Source organism: Arctopsyche grandis, chromosome 10, assembly GCF_051622035.1.
Source record: "Arctopsyche grandis isolate Sample6627 chromosome 10, ASM5162203v2, whole genome shotgun sequence".
Taxonomy (NCBI): domain Eukaryota; kingdom Metazoa; phylum Arthropoda; class Insecta; order Trichoptera; family Hydropsychidae; genus Arctopsyche; species Arctopsyche grandis.
In genome coordinates, this window is record NC_135364.1 from 27455114 (window position 1) to 27476002 (window position 20889).

The 20889-nt window shown below is 33.0% G+C and overlaps 1 protein-coding gene across 2 annotated transcripts in view; it reads left to right on the forward strand.

Moving 5' to 3' along the window:
• The window catches only part of LOC143918394 (leucine zipper putative tumor suppressor 2), a 242677-nt gene that overhangs the window by 58664 nt on the left and 163124 nt on the right, over positions 1-20889 (forward strand). For both annotated transcript variants that reach the window (XM_077440292.1, XM_077440293.1), the window contains exon 2: positions 7991-8168. The gene's annotated coding sequence lies outside the window, so the exon portion shown is untranslated. The remainder of the gene's footprint in view (positions 1-7990; positions 8169-20889) is intronic.

The following is a 20889-nucleotide window of genomic DNA, read 5'->3' on the forward strand; positions in this document are numbered from 1 at the left end:
CAGTAAATTTATTCTACGTACATAATAATGCCTACTTACGTATTATATGTATGTAAAATATGAAAAAATATCAATTTAGATAAAATTTTCCGTTTGGAAACTTCAATGCGCGGAGAAGCGTGAAACCCGTTTTTTTTCCTATACTAATATGCATTTTAATGCATGATGATTAATTATAATTCATAATATCAACATTACGATACATTTTAATTGGAAATTAACACAAGTAAATTCAAATTATTCCTCTGAAATGTAACATTTTTGATAAATAACCGTAATACGATTACACAGATGTCAGTATCAATCGTCTGATTCAACGTTCACGTATTTTATTATCTTCTCTAAATTATTTTTTAGAGAAGATAATAAATAAATCCGATTTTTTAAATCGGAACTTCCTTTATATGCTCTAATATCGTTTTTTCTACGAACTCTCCCTTTCAATCTGACGTTTAAACACACGATACTCGCAGTACCATGACTGTACGTGTACAAGACAATGTTGCGAAACTGCATTAAAACTGAAAGCATCGAATGATTCAGAGCGTTTCTTCGTTGTTGCAATAATAATAGCGCAACGACTAAGTATATTATCAACTGTCGGATCAACCCACGTGTCTGTTCCCATGTTCGCAAATTTCGGTACGTGTGGGTTAACTCACTTTTCACGAGTGATAAATTTACGTCTGAAGCACGAACTCATCGGCGAATCTAATTCAGTATTCCTTCAAGTTTGCTCCTCCATGGAAGCTAATGAAAATTCGATAAGGCTTTTCATACCGACAAAAGACGTCTTTGTCAGGCTGAGGCATCAATGATTGAAAGCGACATACATACTTAGATATGCGATGGCTCGCCAGTGTGAACAGTCAACGTCTCTTCAGACGTTGTCAAGCTGAATGAATAATCGAGTATGTTGCCGTTCGATTTTAGATCGTCGGTTGAAGACAATAGATTTGATATGCGCGAAATATTAAACCATGATTATATGGTTATAATCTGACGTATTGTTAAATGGGTGGAGTGGGTGTAAATGTCGATACGACGAACGAATACTGTAAAAGGAATAGAAAATTGCCTCAATCAGCGGTATGAGTTTTTGTATTAATTTCTAAACTGAGATTTTTAATAATACAAGGTGATGGCGACCTGACTATCATACTTCAAAATCAACTTCGATACCGTTAATTTTAATTTGAACTTGTGAACTCTAAAATGAGTCATCAGCTTTGAAATAAAAGCTTTCACTTTTATCTAAATAAAATATATGATTGTGTCTTAAATTTAAATTCTCAAAGCTTCCTGAATACATCTGTATTTTTTCTGAATCTTGATTGCTCTTGCACAACCCATCAGCCCTTACGGCTTACCATATAAATCATGACGAAGGCTTAAATTACTCAATACTTACTCCTGTCAGTTGAAATCATAATAATATAAGAAAAAGTAGGATATGAAAAAATTGAAACATATTGGTATTTTCAGCATGAAAAAGTCAACAAACATGTGCATATATGAGACATATTTAAAAAACCTTTTATACTCATTAAAAGTTTGATGAAGAAGAACTGACAGATCAAAAGTTTGAATCTTGATTGATATCGAATACTTTGTTCGTCCTAACCACAAGATCATCTCTTCATCTTTTATTCCCTTTTCTTCTTCCTCTTTCTCAAGGGAGACTGTCGTCTTCCCTTGAGATCAAGAGAAGGAACATCTTGTCCTATTATCAAAGACATGATGATTTTTAGCACCTGGAATAGTATTCCTGACTCATGATCAGTTGAAAAAAATAGCTGTTTGCTGTTCTTTCCCTTTTCGGTTCTACATATTCATGCGAACAATATTTTACGAACATGAACTTAATCAAAAGTAAATTAAGAAGTCGTCTTATTGATGAAAACCTGGAATCGTGCCTAGTCTTTCCAGGCCATTGTTCACATTAAGTGTTTGTCATCTTACTTACAATTTAATTTCTATAAATAAATAACATCATTATTAAGTATTTTATTCAGTGTATCTATAGTTTAATTAAGACTAAAAACTTTAATTAAAGTTCATCAAGCTAATAAACAGTGTATCTATGTATCTATATACATAGTTTAGTTTTAAGAGATTTGGCTCTCAATCGTTGGACTGTCGATAATTGGCTCTGTTGACTAATGAGTTTGCCGACCACTGACCTATGTATGTACATAGGTAGAATAAAAGTCATCAACTTCCTCATAGTCTTTTAAAGCATTATCTCAAATCAAAACCCAGGCGTCTACTCTGCATATATCCATTCTATAAATAGTTCAGCCATTTCGTTCCCTTTCAGTGCCCTTTTAAACATAGATAGATTGTTTCTAGTCGGGAAAATAGTATGTAAAAGTACAAAAATATATACATAAAACAAATTATCTTTTAAGATGTAACTCGTTCTCTAGCCGACACTCCTTAATTTGCACCGAGCAGAAAGGAGTTCATTCTGAAACGTGTCAGTCGACTCGACGCCACTATTTTATTTATATTAATGTGTACGTAATTACACCCGATAATAAAACAAAACCTTTAACGACTTCAGTGCACTCAAATAAAATTTATGCACAGAGGCGTTGTTTACTCAGCGAAATTGCATGTGTGCACACCTTAATGGTTTTGAAAGCCCACAGGGTCTGCTTTGATCTATGCGATGGCATCCTTCGAGACTGAATCGAGAAAAGCAAGGGCTAAAATCCTATTATTGAGGCTTCGTTTGATTTATATTAATTAACCGAGAGCGCGTAGTGTTTGACGTGTCGAAACCATGGCCTGAGGCATGCACACGATCGCTTATTATTACCATTGAGTGGGAGATATTCGCTTGGGACATTAATTGATAGTGCGTTCTAGATGATCTGAGGTGGAAGAAACGATGCGAAAACACGGCTTGGAGATAAATGGGGAGAAAGCTCATCGAATGCACCAGAAAGCACAATGCATATGCGAGACACCGTTATGCGCTTTTGAGCTCGATTCTGCATACGCTCGAAGCGTCTTCCTATGTTTAGTTTCATACGTCTATCTTATCATCGATAAATTCCATAATTATCTTTATAGTCTGTTCTTAAAATTTTTAGCGACTTTTAATGGAATATTAGTTTTTACTTGTTCATATCGACTGTATAGAAAACCTCTCATATTATTTTTTAACTATTTAATACCCTTACGAAGACGTTATGGATCGTAAAGACCTTATAATTATCAAGACTTTATGGATCATAACTTCATCATTAGGTATTAAATATTAATGGACGTTGAAAATATTTTGCGAATGGATTATGTTTCAATTATATTTCACCATCGGCTTTGCAACCCAACCTTTGATAAAGAATCTTATAATATGTATTGTTAATATCTGTATTTTTCTGACTGAAATAAATTAGCATTGATACTAACTTTTTATGTTTTCTATATTTAATGTTTAAATATAGAAAACTCCAAAATCAATTGTATTTTAATATATTTTTCTTTTCCTTTTCTCGATTTCACAAATTCCATCATGGATAGTCTAAAAATATTTAAAATATAATAATAATAAAATATACTTCTATTTAAATTTACTTTCAATACCACAGAACGCAAACGCTAACTGGTGACTAAAAGTCTTTTAAATTGATATTTATTATATTTACTACAATAAATTGAAATTAAATATTGTATATAAATTGAAATTGAATATGCTCCACCACACTCAATTTATTCTTATTTATTACTTTACTTTATTATTAATTACTAATTATTTATTACTATTTTTAAACAATTTGTATCCATGGCGGGGGCTATTTGCACGGGGGGGTTAATGTCCAGGGGGTTTTTGGCCCGGGTATGTGTCCGGGGGGTACATGTCCAGATACCATTCATAAGACCAATTGATGAAAGTAAACTAATAAAAATACAATTAATCAATAGTGATTGTACATGGTTTTGTTTAACCTTTGAATAACGGAGCGTCGAGATCGAACGAGTGTCCCGAACCGGGGTCGAGTAAGACCCCAGTATTTTTTAATCAAAATACAGATTTTCTCAATACAAATGGGTTCAATATATATCTTATTAATCATTTTGTACATCAACATAAAAAAGATTTAGTCCTATAGCATGTTTTTGACTATTTTTGTATTAAAAAATAGCGACAATCATCGACATGCAAACGCACATAGGTAAGGCCAACAGGCATCTGCATGACTCAATAACGACGCTCCAAAAGTGACGAAAACAATAGCTTACGAAAATATAGCTATCCCTTTCTTTCGCATTGATTCATCGATCAACAAGAATATGCAAGCGAACTGTCAAAAACATGACTATCGCTACCGCCTTTAAATCATACTTTGGAACGTAGACATGTATAAATGCATTTTTTACGATGTACCCCTTTTCTAAATCATACAAAATTTATGAAAATAAACTTCTTGTAGTTCATTCTAAGAATAAAAAAAATATAGGGTGTATAGATTTGAAAACCACATAGTTATTACGAAAAACGTAAAAATTGGGGCACTTGCATACCCCACTTCGGTGAGGGAGGGTTAATTTATAGTTTTTTTATGTTTTATAACCTTTAAAACTACATCTAATTGCAAGGGTACATATTAACAGAAGCCGTGTCAGTTTTAAACAACAATAATTCGTTGACACGATGACTTATTGTCGCATCAAAGCTATGCAGTTGGTATGCATGCAGTATGCAGAGGGTTAAAAACAGAGAAATGTTATATTAATAGAAGTGGCTTTAGGCGTCATATTGTTGTCAAGTGACAATTGTCCACATTCAATCCTAAATAATTTTAGCATCAGTCGTATTTGATGCTTGGTGCTCGACGTATGTCGGATAAAAACTTATCTGTTTGTTTATATTACTCACAAGATGGGCAAGCATCGGTAAAAGTTGCACACTGCATTCAAAAACACACAATAAACAACATGGGATACATTTTTATAAGTAAATTGATCAGATTGTATTCCGTACATTGTAGCGTACTTATAGAGACGTACCGCGTAATATTGACACAAAAAATGGTTCAGAGACGAGATATGACTTTTCTTATAGATCTATGCCCAGTAAACACGAATCTGGTAATAAAAAATGTTGATTGGCTCGAGATTCAGAGATATATGTGTTTTTTAAATTTGTGTTTTTCGTTTATTCTATCGAGGTAAGCCAGTTATCAATAGAATTTTTGTTATTAATCCACAAGAATAGTCGAAATATGATTTTTCTAAGTGGAAATTTATTTAATTCTCATATAAAGATAATTTAATATATTATCCCTATTAATTCAACTCAGATTCGTGTAAATACGAGTAAACACTAGTACGAGCTTTTTGCTCGCAATTTTACCGATTTAAAGTTCAGCACACTTCCAATTAACCTTTTTAAACGAAAACAAAAAATAGTGTGGTCAGAACATTATCTCAATAAACATGTTTCAATAGAAAAAACTCAATATAAAATAGTATTAACACTGGGAAAAAATCCCAAGTGAAAATACGTACTTTTGACTTTTGATTTGAACTGGATGACTACTTAGAGAGATTTGAAAGCTGAAAAGTACTACAACTGGAAGATAAAATACCAGACTATAGATTCCAATATTCATTTTGAACAGGAAATTGACAGATTTTGAGACATCGACCGAACAACACCAAGATATAGAAAAATCGCGCGATTTATAAAACACATATATCTCCGAATCTCGAGCCAATCAACATTTTTTATTACCAGATTCGTGTTCACTGGGCATAATTCTATAAGAAAAGTCATATCTCGTCTCTGAACCAAAAAAAAAGTCGAACAGTGTTATTTATTCATAAGAGCCCTTCTTTTATTATTACATTTCTCTAGGTAAAAATAATCAACTATTTCTACATATTACTATGAAGAAAACTTTGTTCATATTATTCACTTTTTATTATCATTAATATCTAATCGCAGAAGTACATACATACATACGTACATCCAATGATTATAAGATATTATAAATTCAAATATTTCATTTGAATATATGTATGTACACATGTCTTATAACAATTTATTAGTATAATTGACGTTGTAAACTTTATACAGTCGGTTAATTAAAGCGAAATTCCGTCTTTCGAAGCATTGCAAGTGTATGGGGGTCTTAGCACGTGGGCGAGCTCTCAAGATCAAGGCGAACTGGACCGGTCGGCAAGATCGTCGCTCTTTTCACGCAACACCAACTTTCTTCTTCCGATGTGGTCGTTCCGTTTTCCAACAACCAAGTTCCGCTTGTCGACATCTCGAATTCCACTTACGTCAACGCGTGTCCATGTCATGCTTCTGTGATTTATCTATATCGGACTACAGTTAAACACTGGCCGCTCTGGCTACACGTCTAATATACAAGTATCTCCACACATATAGTACATACTCGATTTCTTTGAACATATTTCCTTTATTACCAACAAAGCATTTAAATTGCTTGGATTCCTACTCCGCTCAACAAAACCCTTTAATGATACTTATGTACTTATATACTTTATTTTTACTAACCTCTTATACGTTTCACATGGTTTTCGTGTAAGCGGTCATTTTTTATATCCCTTATCTCTTATCCGATCGTTTTCATACTTTGCCATATTGCTCATTTTGGTCATCAATATAAATTAAGGTATCATCCGCAATTACGATAGTGAAAAAATATCGTATTAGACACGTATGAAAATACTGCATCGTATTACACGGTGACGTTTATCTGTCACATTCATTATTCACATCGGTAGTTTCATTACTTTTCGCCCTGCCATCTTGCTGTCAAATTTTAATTATTTAAACGCCTATAACTTTTTCTTTTTTCACTCTATATTTTATAAAATTTGCTTTATAGGTTCTCGTTATCTCTAATATATAAATATTTATAGTTTTGTGGAGGCTTGCTAAGCCAACGGTATTGGGTGTTGCCACACCGGCCTTTATGCAGGGTGGCAACACTGTTCAGTGAATCTGACAGAATGACGTTTAACCCATAACCTCAAATCAAAACAAACTTTCTAACCAGTACAGGCTTAATATATGTACACAGATCAAACAGTGATAGTTTTATTTTTAGTTATTAGTTATCAGCTGATTTAAAAGTTCTACTCCGGTTATATAACTAGTAAACTAAAAATTTTAAAATAAAAACCCTGGTAAAAAAAACTTTTTTAAATACTAACCTTTTAGTTTTTCCTTTGTAAGGTCTCACCTTGAATTTGCCTCAATTATCTGGTCACCTTTTTATTTATTCCATATTAATTGTATTGAAAAAGTCCAACTTAAATTTAATAAATCCTTACGCTACCTTTTTCCTACCTATACCCATTCTACTATTCCCGATATTTTCAAAATCCTATCTTTTAACAATTTTTCTGTCAGGCGACGACTTACTGATGCTACATTCTTCTTTAAGCTCATAAATGGTTTCCTTGATTGTTCTGATTTACTGAGTAAGGTTGATTTCAGGATCCCAGTTAGGTATTCTAGACACGTTGCACTCTTTTCACTTAATCCTTTCAATACTTATTCCCAAAAATATTCTTATCTGCAGCGTGTTTATCGTATGTTTAACGGGGAGCTGAATGAGGTTGATCTGTTCGGTATTTCCCTACATCAATTCAGGACTAACATCGAGAGAATCTTGATCGATTGATCCATTTCTTCTTCTATTCTATTTTATAACCTTTTTCCAATATTTTAACACTTTAGTTTAGTTTAGCAATGTGCTTTTATTCTTTTCCTTTTCATTTGTTTATCTTTGTAAAAATCTGTAGTTGGACTCGGATGTTATATATATATATTATATATTTACTCTTTGTTTTTATACATTTCTACATCTTGTTGTCTGTTGATTTTTCAATAAATAAAATAAAAATTAAATACTGCGTACTAATCTCAGTAAAAGCTTTTCCTCGTTGGTCTTCTGAATCGAATGGTTTGATAATGTTGTGTTGTTTTGTTTGTTCGCAGGTTTACGGTGTTTGTGAAGTTCCGAGGATTCGAATTGTGTTAGAGTAAAACGTTCGATGTTCGACCGTGATAAGATCAGTGCTCAGTCAACGATTTTTGTTTTGTGACAGTGAAATTTTTGAAGGTGGAAAAGTGGCGGAAAATTCAAGAAACTTCAGCAGGCTGGATCGAAAGTATAGTGAGTAAACATTTACTATTAATCGCTGAATTTGCAGGCTTATGTTGAAAGTACATAAACATACAATACATGTACCTATTGCTTGGAAAGATTCTCATTCGAAAGGTTATGCAATATACATAGCAAGGTTCATAAATAAAGATTTTCGCTCGTTAAGAATGATAAATGTTGGTTTTGATTTGTTTGACAGATTGTATAATCACTCTAATCCAATTATAAACGCAAGATTTGAATACGGATAAGTGATTCAAGACGTGTTTGTTGATGCAATTTATATATTGTAATTTTAATAATGGAGTTTATGAGAAACCGTTTCAATAATTAAATCAGATAAATTGGAAAAATCTGGTGTACAATTATTTAAATCTAACCATAACACTGCAGAAATACTTCAATTGAGATCTGAACCGGTATTTGAACCCCTCAATCAGTGTTGAAATATGCTACCCGCTGAGCTATGTATATTGCTGGCTAACTTTTATATCAACATTATCGTCATCATCTACACTCATTCGCCATCCATTGCTGGATGAAGACCTCTCCAACACGCTTCCATTTGTCTCTGTTTTGCGCAACTCTCATACATCTCATCCCACACATTTTTCCTAATTTCGTCTACCCATCTTCGCTGCGCTTCCTTTTAACCTTTTGCATTCTCTTGGGTACCAATTTAGCATTTGTTCTGTCCACCTTTCGTCCATTCTTCTCCATCCACTATAACTACAACCCTCGTCTTACTTATCACCCACGTGTTCCGTTTCCTGTCTTTCCTCGTTATGCCAAGCATACAACGTTCCGTACTTCTTTGAGTGCATTGGACTTTGTGTAGCAACTTGCCGCTCAACATCCAATGTTTCACATCCATACGTCATCACTGGCAAAACGCATTGATCGAAGATCTTTTTCTTCGGGCAAAGTGGCATTTTTGATTTAAAAACCGCATTCATTCGTCCAAATGCAGTCCATCCTAATTCCAAATTTCATGCGTCTATTTATTTATTTTCACTTTAATATACCTATAAAACTTTTAAAGAACATATCAATAATAATCGATATTTACTTACATAGTCTTATTTAAATCACATTCTCGCTGGTAAAGCATTCATTTTCCGTGAATCGAAAATATATCAATCCCCATCAAGAACATCAACCAACTGAAATATAACACCGCAAAAAAAGCAATTTACAACACGTCATACAAATCACTTTTAACCACATACCTCATTTCAACACAGAAAAGAGTCGATTTTGGGCTCGAATTATTATCACCACACACAAACACACACACACTAGGGCTTCCAAGTCGGTTTAAACCTAAACCGAAAAGCCGGCTCTTTAATGTTTTTCTTTAATTCATGTTTTTGTCCTCAAAACTAACAGCTATGAATTTCAAATTTCTATGAAAGATCAAAATAAATGTGTATATCCAAACTTTCTTCTTGAATAAGCGTATATTTCTTTGAACAACAAAAAAAGGTACAGCACTTCGCGGTGGCTTTGAGATTTAGTAATGAACGAAGACCAGGTCTTAAACCAATGAAATATGAAATTGAAAGCAGTTTCAATAACCTACACAAGGTCTTTCAGAATTTCGTCAAATTGGGTTTTCCATAATTTGTAGTTTTTGTGTTTTGATTTTTAAATGCTTTTTATTATTACGAAATTATGTTATACAATACATCTTATATCTATTTTAATAGCTACTGATCTACTGATCATTTTCTATTTTACAATTTAATTTAATTTGGTTAGTAATCATAGTATTATATTATTCTAATGTTAATGTACAGCATAATAGGAAAAAGAGCTCAAAAACCTATTTACAAATGTAGTTTTTGTGTGGTCAGGTATAAAAGTATAGAAAACGTAATCGTAAGTTGTTAAGAATTCGTTCCTGTTTTAAGCTAAAACAGATGTGTAAAATAACTTTGAAAGATGGAAATATTTCATAGTTCATTACATTTTCGGACACAAATTCATCTCAGCAGTGTTTTTATTCACAATTTCACGATCACAGTTTGTATAGTAGATTATTTAAATCATTTAATTATTTATGCGTATTGAGGATCTACCATTTTACGGCTTTGATATACAATAAAATTTTTATTATTTGTAATAATAATATATAATATATAATAGCCAGCAGCATAGCTCGGTCGTTAAGCTTCTGCTTAACACCGAGAGGCGCCGGGTTCGATCCCATGAGCTGACCTCGATTGAAAATAATCTTTCTGTAGTGCTGCTGGTCATACTTGGATATTTAATTGTTGAAACGGTTGCCAATTAAAATTGACTAAAATCCTTCCTACTTTCCATGTCACCACTATTTGAGTATGATTAATTTACAATAAAATTTATGTTCAATTCATAGATGTCTCGTTTTCAGTGTCTCGTAATTCAGCGACTTGTATAATCAAAATTCTGCATTGTTTGTAATTGGTCAGGAAGGCGCATTGGGGTTACCTGTAAGGCCTTCCTGGTATATATGTATATGTAAAAAAAATAATAATGATCTTATGCAAGTTCATAATATTTAGGCGGTTTTTTGGAACCCCTACAGACACACCCACTCACACACAAAACAAAAACGTAATCAAAAGCTCACCTGACGATAGTATGTAGTATATAGTAGCTTCCAAAGTACAGGTGGAGGCGGCTGAAGACCGTTGGAGACGTGCCGCAACGTGGGCAATAAATCTTCTGGGGAACAATGGACCGCTTCCTCCAACCCTGCCTGGTCGGGTTTCTTCGCCGACGAAGAGACAATAACACCGGCAATGGCAGCAGAAGCAGTAGCAGCAGAAAATAGCAGATGATCCTTATAAATTATGCATGAATTATATCGTTAGGTCGGGGGCGAACCCGCGGCCTCTGCGCGCTTTAATGGCATCATTGAAAACAACAATATTGTGTATGCGTACAACACTCGACGACCAAAATAAAAATAAACGAAAAAGAAAACAACGACACGAAGACACCTCAAGGTTTATTTTACGTTCGCTATTGTATGTATTTTACATGTATAACATTGTCACACTATCGAAACGGGGTGACACAATCCAAAAAGCTATCCTTTCATCAGACTTGACGTGTATAATAACGCACGTTACATTTTAGTATGAGGAAAAAGCTTTTGGGCTTTTTCTAGTCGTGGCCCACTTTTATAATAGTCACTATTAGTTACAGACATTACTTACAAACTAACCAGTAGATTCTATGACAGGATCACTAATAACCATATTAACACACTTGTGAAGAGTCTCGGTAATTACAACTAAATGTCTACACCCTTCAGGTATAAACACAATCTGCTTTAGATAGTCGAATTTAGAGAGTCTTTAATTTATATTACATTAAGTATTAGATGGTTACCTGACAACTCGTTCACAGATTTTCCGTAAACCGAGGATGCGCTCCAGGCATTACGTATTCGGCCATCTCTTTCTCACCCCGTCTGTTCACCAAGATCTCGTTTACTATGCCATTACGTATGCAGCCATCTCTTTCACAGACCATCTGTTATCGGTGAACAGACGGTCTGTGAAAGAGATGGCTGCATACGTAATGGCATAGTAAACGAGATCTTGGTGAACAGACGGGGTGAGAAAGAGATGGCCGTATACGTAATGCCTGGAGCGCATCCTCGGTTTACGGAAAATCTGTGAACGAGTTGTCGTGTCACCGTATTGGATGTATTATGAGCATTTATAAGAATTGTAAATAGGTTTTTGAACTCTTTTTCCTATTACGCTGTACATATTAACATTATAATAATATAATACTATGATTACTAACAAAATTAAATTAAAATTGTAAAATAGAAAATGATCAGTAGATTAGTAGCTATTAAAATAGATATATTGTGAACATAATTTAGTAATAATAAAAAGCATTTAAAAATCAAAAAAGAATAGTCACTAGTTTTGTGCCCTATGTGTACTATTGAAATAAAGAAATTGAATCATTTCTTTAACATTCTTATGAAATTCTTCAAATTACTATAGACGCCGATTAATTAATTTTTCTGTTTAACTTTGCGTCATAGTTTGAGAACCCGTAAATTCATCTTAAATTACGTAAACATACATATGTACATATATATATATATATATATGTATATATATGCTTGTAGATAAATTAAAAAAAAAAAACACATTGCTTTATAAATCATCAGTGTGGACCCCTTACGTTTGAATCTCGATTTTTCCTCTTCGTCATGACTAGAATATAATTCGGATGATCAAATCTTCTCTTAATTTTGGTCACGTATTATATTATAACTTCTTCTTTTGATGCCCTTATTGAAAAAAGGGGTCCGTGCTCCAGCCTCTGAATCAGATTCTTCCAGGTGAACCTACATATATTGTATGTAACATGCATATATATGAGCCGTTATAATTGATGGTGGCATAAGTCAACTTTTATTCATTTCGAAAAAGATCTCGCAAAACATTCAATATAATGTTTTGTGTTTAACAATATTTCAAAATACTGGTGGCTTGTGATACGTTTATCCCGTTTTTCCGAAATTCTGGATAACAATTTGTGAAGTAAGTCAAACAGAAATAGTGTCTTTGGAACTGAAAATTGGTTTTCCGCCGCTTTCAAATATATCGGCTCATATGTTAAATATAAACATTTATGGGTAGCACCATTTATATTTTTCTTATTTATACTGAGGAAAAGCTCGAAAGAATTACACCTTGAACTCAACGAATCGCTACTATTTCACGAAGTAAGATGTTTTATTTAGTCATTAGATAATTCTTCTTGTTCAAATCAAAACCAAGAAGTTCTTTCTGAAATAACTTGTATATCTTTGACTATAATATAACCTACTACCAGTAGATCAGATTTTATGTCTTTAATATGTATGTACATATGTACACACATATATAACCAGCAGTATAACTTAATGGTAGCGTGTATGTTTAGCACGAAGTGATCAGTGGGTTCGATCCGCCATATTGCTGGCTAGATTTGGGGGTATTTTTGATTCCAAACCGATCGTTTCTTATCAGAGTTTGCCAATTTTATCTGATCATTGTTGAAACGGTTCCTCAAAATTGGCAAAAAATCATCTTTCCTGTTGTCACAAATCTTCTGTATTTATTGTGCGTATAATTTGTAAAAATTATGTATAAAATCTAAATCCATAGATGTCTCAATGGATTAATTATGTAATGAATTAATTCATTAAATATTATTTCGTGTTCTTCAGCTTCTGGAAATACATACAGTGATTTATGTAATAATAAAAAATGCTGCATTGTTTGTAATTAATTGTCCAGGAAGGCGCATTGGGGTCTTCCTGTCAAGCCTTCCTGGTATATATCTATGTAAAAATAAAATAAAAAATATAGGTACCGAGGGAAGAATCTTCATCGGTTACTCTTCAGCATCATCCAGCTTATGAACAGATCCATAAGAATTTTTTTATATCTTAAATATTTTATTTATTTATTTATTTTAAACAGACCATTGTGGCATAACAGGAATTCCTAAAGCGCCACAATGGTCAAAAAATATAACACAAAAAAGAAAAAAAACAAAATAACAATTAAACATAAACATAAATACATCCATACATAAACATAAAAAATAGCATTTAATAATAACAGATAAAGTAAAAATATCAAATAAAATATAGCATAAGGAATGCCTTGCACCTACAGCCAGTTTCAATAAATATGTAAGAAACAACTACAAATACAAAACATCCCTGTAAGGCCCAAATGGAAGAGAGTTAATCAAAATTTCACTCATAAATCACAATCAATCATGAAAACAATGATGAGCGCAGACTACCAGATAAATGGGTTAGAGTAATTTCCGACAATTTACGCTCACTAAGGTGGAAAATATCACATTCAGTCTCGGCAGCAACGATTTCATTAAGAAGTCGGATAGCTCTTGGAATAGGAGCCATTCGAAAAAGGACTGTGCGGGCAGGAGGTACAACCAGCAAATGATGATGTCTACCACGCACATAGTGATTAGGGACATAAAGCCCCAACTGCTCCAGCAACAACGGGCATGACGTATTACCACGTAAGAGCAGGAGAACGAAACGAATTAATGAGAAGTTTCTCCGAAGTTCAAGGGAATTATACCCAAGCATGCCCAAAAGGAAAGGAGTGGGGTAGAGATATGGGTAATACCCATATTCTTTCCTATATAGGAAACGAAGAAATGCTTTTTGCACTTTCTCAATCATCAGAGAGTAATTTGCTTCATGCGGATTCCACACAATCGCATTATACTCTAGCTTACTTCTCACAAGCGAATTGAAAAGCAAGCGAGAAGACAAAGGATTGGAGAATAATCTTGCATATCTCAAAACAAATCCAAGTCGACGAAAGGAAACGTCAGCGACTTTTTTGATATGGTTGTGAAAGGTGAGCTGAGGATCAAAAGTGATACCCAAATCGACAATAGATTCCACACGCTTCAACAAGACGGATCTAATGGAATATCCGTGACAATAGAGTGAATGTGCACGTCCATAGGTCATAATTGCACATATGTTTAAATTAAGTTCAAGGCCTAAACTAGAACTGAACTCCAAGACAGCGTTAATATCAGCTTGAAGGAGAGAGGCTTGCCTCTCATCCTTGACAGCAAAAAATAATTTAACGTCGTCAGCAAACAAGAGACATGATGCATTACATAAAACTCTAGGGAGGTTATTAATAAGAATTGTAAATAGTAATGGGCCTAAAGTGGACCCCTGAGTAACACCAGATCGAGTAAAAAATGAAGGAGATTCATAAAGACCATATCTAACAAATTGCTTCCTATCACTAAGATAAGAAGCAAAGAGTTTAAGAAGACGCGTTGAAAAACCCACTTCAGCTAACCTGATCAAAAGAGCGTCATTATTGACTTGATCAAAGGCTTTACGAAAGTCAAAGTAGGCTACATCAACTTGCTGACCAACGTCAACTTTAGACATGATCAAATGTGTGAAGCAGGCGAGATTAGTGGTAGTGGAACAACAGGGTGTAAAACCATGTTGCTCATCACACAATAATCTTTTAAACTGCGCAAGAATCAAACGGTGAAGGATGATGTCAAAAATTTTGGGAATTATGTATGTATCTACATATAATATAAATGTATTTTTATCTGTGTATATATGAATATCTCTCAGTATTTTTTAGACAATTGTGGCGCATTATGGACCCCTTGGACCCCTGTAATGCCACAATCGTCCAAACATAAACTTAAATAAATAAATAATACCTTGTAATTTCAACCACTACTCTGAGATATCATTTACACTATGTAGTTCCCACTTTTTTTGGCAACGCAACTTGGCTTAGCTTAATGTTTATTGAAAGGATTTATAGTTTAGCAATTTTCTCACCGGAAGTATAGCAATCATCTTCTGCCACGACTCATTTTTTCATTCACGAATTTTTTCATTCAATATTCTTGGTTTTCTTCAGAGCACACTTTCTTCGATCACCGTTCGGATACGCTTCACCGGGTCACGAAGTCTGGTAATTATTCTCGGATCCCTCGGTAATTAATTACGCTCGTTTAGCGTACAAGATACCGTGCTATCAAACACTTTGGCTTGGAGAAATAAAAAAAAAATGTCGAAGCGACAATAAAGTAGCGAGACCTAATGGCGCTCTCAATCGCGGGATCTTCACAAGAATCCGATATGGAAATGTGCCGGACACGCCACACTTGCACCACACGAATATTGGCTAAAAGGAATCGTACATCAAGAGCTCTCTATTCTAAAACGCTTGGTCTTATCGTGGTGGATAATAATCAACGGACACGATCTGGTTCCGAGTGATGACTTCGAGGCCACCGTTTTAAGAGGCTTTTCTTCGAATCGATGCGCATAAATTTTCTCTGGATTACGATGCCAATTTTCCTCATAAACAACATTGATAGTGTACTTGCTGATGTTTAACTATAATATAATATTACAAGTACAAGTTTTATAACGGTGGTTTTATGCTCGTTATTACCTATATAATGTATGTTTTTTTATCCTCACGCATAGGCGTAATGTGTTATGTGAGTACTTAACTTTGAGAGTAGACTTCTTTGTAGTACCTACCTACATACAATGTAGTACGTATCGTTGTTGCAGAAATCCTCAAGTTATTGTACATAGATGTTGTGGGATTTTCCTTGATTTTCTCTGTGGTAATTGTTGTGAAAAGTCGGCTGGATTTATGTCGTTTATGGTTGTATACTTACGATGAGTTATGATTTATGATTTATAATTGAAGCGAAATTACTCTCTAATGATTTATATGTGGTGCAAAAAGCATTTCTTCGTTTCATATATAGGAAAGTGTATATGTAGATATTACCTATATACTTATTTATTTATAGTTTTGTACCATTTTAGCATTACAGGAATTCCTAATGCGCCACAATGGTCAAAAATATAACAGAAAAGAAAAGAAACAAAATAATAATTAAAGAAATTAGAAAAAAAAACAAAACATATACATATATACACAAACAACTAATAATAATTAAAAATATTAAAAAAAAACAACAAAGAAGGGAATGTCTTAAAAAAGAAAAGAGAGAAAGAAAAATAAATATAAACATATGTAAATACACAGGCAATAATACATTTATATGTACATAATCATAAAAAACGATAGAAATTATAATAGCAAATACGTAAAAATATCAAATATAAAATATATCATAATATAAGGAATGCCTTGCACCTACAGCCAGTTCCAATAAATAAGAACCAACTGCAACTACAAAATATCCCTGTGAGGCCCAAATGGAAGAGAGTAAATCAAAACTCCACTCATAAATCACAATCAATCATGAAAAAAATGATGAGCGCAGACTACCAGATAAATGGGTTAGAGTAATATCCGACAATTTACGCTCACTAAGGTGGAAAATATTACATTCCTTTCAATTATATCTACCAAATATATTTTCCAATATATCCTTTCCTTTTGGGCATGCTTGGGTAAAATTCTTATGAACTTCGGATAAACTTCTCACTAGTCTGTTTTCAGTTGTCCAGTTTCTACGTGGTAATAAGTCATGCCCGTCGTTGTTGGAACAGTTGGAACTTTATATCCCTAATTATTCATCAGATATTAGGTAGACATTATCATTTGATGGTTGTACCTCCTGCCGCACAGGTCTTTATCGAATGGCTCCTATTCCAAAAGCTCTCCAACTTATCAATGAAATCGTTGCTGCTGAGCCTGAATGTGATATTTTCCACCTCAGTAAGCGTACGTTATTGGAGATTATTTTAACCTATTCGCTCATCATTATTTTCATAATTGAATGTGATGTATGAGTGGAATTTTGATCTTCTCTCTTTCATTTGGGCCTCGCAGGGATGTTTTGTATTTGCCGCTGGTTCTTATACATATATGTATATTGATGCTGGCTATAGGTGCAAGACATTCCCTACTTTGTATTTTATTATTTGATATTTTTACTTTATTTTCTATTATTATAATGCTATTGTTTTTTTATGATTATGCATACATTTATTTTTTGTCTGTGCATATACATATGTAATGTCTGTTTTTATTTTTCTCATCTCTCTGTATTTTTTCGACCATTGTACATTAGGGACAATGTAATGTCACAATGGTCCAAACTTAAAATTAAAATAAAAAATAGTCTACCCTACAAATCACTACACGATATATCCTACTCCAATTGAAGATGTATACATATATTTGGAGACTTAAACGCGTCGCTGGTTCTGAAATCCCCAAGTGATGCAAAGTATTTTCATATATGTATGTATGTATAAGTATCCGTCCATAGTCTGAATGTTGTAAAACGAATACATTTTACAAATACATATGTACATTTTAAGTACAACCTTTAGATACTTGGATTTCAGTGAATCATAAATTCACATATACATATTTATGTACATATTATTGCTTTGAACTACATATGTACTTATGTACATATCCTAAGTTATTGCTTATAATGAAACAATTTACAGCATAAATATTTATGCAACCATTATGATAAATTATTGCATTAATATAATCTGAATAATTATCGTAAAGCATTAACAACATCGTGTCAATTAACGAGACCGTTCAGTTTACTGTCGTAATACGATGTAATAGATTACTATTTAAACAGACCAAAATCTTTTATACTTACTTACGCATACAAGTATAATTTACCTCGTGTTTAAGAATTTTTATGTAATAATAATATAAAGCAACATTTTTTCCCGTCGACGTGAATCGCACCTCATTTCTACAATTTATTGGACATATTATTGCACTATAATTTAAATCACAAAGAAAAATGATATAATTTACACACGATTAGCATAAAAATTACGTACGTATTAAAACAACGACCACAAAGTTGAGTTTTCGCGCTCTGTTAACTGCATATTTACAGTTTTTCGCCACAATCTGAATATATTATTATTATAACTGTGAACAGCTCGAGCGTATACTTGTTATACTATATTTTTTTATTATAAAAAATATACATAGATACATATCCACATTAGACTGTTTTCCCCCTTTTTTCGGACTCACTAACATTTAACAGTTGTAGGTTCTAATCTCAGCCGAAAAGTGAAAAGTTGATTAGATTTTTGCGACGATTATTGGAATGTATTACTGACAATTGACATACCCGTAATCATCGATGATTATGAAATAAAAATACAAATATTATTCTTCTCAGAGAACAATCTCTCAGACTCCAAAAAGGTAAATGTAACAAGATGATTAGAGATTATATTCTTTCAAATATGTAATGGTTAAAGCTTTTAATACTTAACCAGATCAATTCGTTTATGTAGTCCTTATGCTCTCCCCATATTTTTCATTTATATTTCTATCCTAGTTTTATTTGCCTGTATTTATTATTATTGTTTCAACATTATTTTCTCTTTTATGTTCTGTTGTTTTTTACGAACCCCTTGGATCCATCAGCTTTGCCACTTTCCCAAATATAAAATGGTTGAACATTAATTGAAAAAATCATGTTTTATACTATTAGAAGTATTTCTAAGGCGCTGCTGGTCAGATTTGGATATTTTTGACACACGAAGTGAATCATTTCTTATATGAGATTATTAATTTTATTTGATTTAATTATTGAAACTATTGCTTAGAGATTGGCCACCTACCCTTTATTACAGGCTTCGGCAACCTTTTTTGGCTGCTAATCAAAATCAACCAAAATGTGAATAGTAAGAAGATTTTTCCTTCTTAGTGGGTATTTTCGTTTTAAAAGTCTTTCAGTGAATAATAATATAAGTTTTATAGAGAAAATAACTCTTCCACATCTTGTTCATTTTCAAAATTGTATAGTTATTTCATTATTATTAAGTTAAAATCATTATTATTATAAGTTCATTATTTCGTTAAGAACAAAAGTCTTAAAAACTATTATTTATCATTGAGTTCGAGATCATTTTTATCGAATAAATAAAATAAATTATTACTTTATAAAACTATTATGAACTCTACCTCGACTTAACCATCGTATTTCGGCATGTAATCTCCATATTTAGATTCAATTTCTTCCAAAAAAGCTTTGAATCGACTGTGTGATGCAAACCGTGCTGTTTAGGATCTCAATAACCTTTTTCATTACAACCTCAAGTTGTTGGTGGATATAAATTATTTTTAAATACAGATATTAATAATAAATATATCAGATTCTTTATTAATAATCAATAATCAATAATAAAAAATCAGTAATCAATAATAATAATTTAAAATAAGCAAAACTCCAAAATCATTTATATGTAAGTCGAATTGAAATGACTAGTATAGAACGGTGAGTGTTATCTCTAGAGTACGGACCCAAAGCGCGCCGCTCATTGTTCAATTGTTGTAAATGCTTTGTAAAAAAGGTTCGGCAAACCTTTAACAATGCATTTACAACATTTGAACAATGAACGGCACGCTGGTTATCCGGGCTTTAGTTATCTCAGACAGACACACAAAATATCGATATTATATATAGATATTTATTTATTTAACGTTTTGGACCATTGTGGCATTACAGGAAGAACCTAACGCGCCACAATGGCCTACATAATAAAATAAAATATGATATGATATGATTACCGACTAAGTAGGATACAATCGAAATCTCTATCGAGGGCCAAACCTCGCAAAATGGAAAAGTTTCACAGCGATCGGAAGAGTTTTAGGCGGTTTGTCTAAAACAATCGCAAAGTTAAATGTATATAAACCTTGCAATAAAATAAAATAACCAGTAGCGTGGTCTAGTGGTGAATGTTGAATTATCTCGTACTTGATGTTACGAGTTCGATTCCCGCTAAGTCTCGTTATTGGCCAGACCTTGATTTGTCAAGGTCGATCGTTTCTTATCAGAATTTGCCAATTTTTCTGATTTTCATTGAAACAATTCCTGTAAAATTGGCGTTTCCTTCCCAATTTTCTGTTGCGAACCTTTAGTTATTGTTATATCTTAGGTTTCGCCATATTGCTCACCATAGATGTCTCTGTGGTTGTTTATCGAATATAAAATTCGTATTGTTAGTTATTTATCGTATTAATACGATATTTGTAATATCTGACGATAGATGTCAGATATTGTTTAGATTTACATGTATCTATGTAATAATTATGTGGACCAGGAAGGCGCATTTGGGGTTTACCTGTTAAGCCTTCCTGGTATATTTGTATATATGTATGTAAAAATATGTATCTAAAAAATAAATAAATAAAAA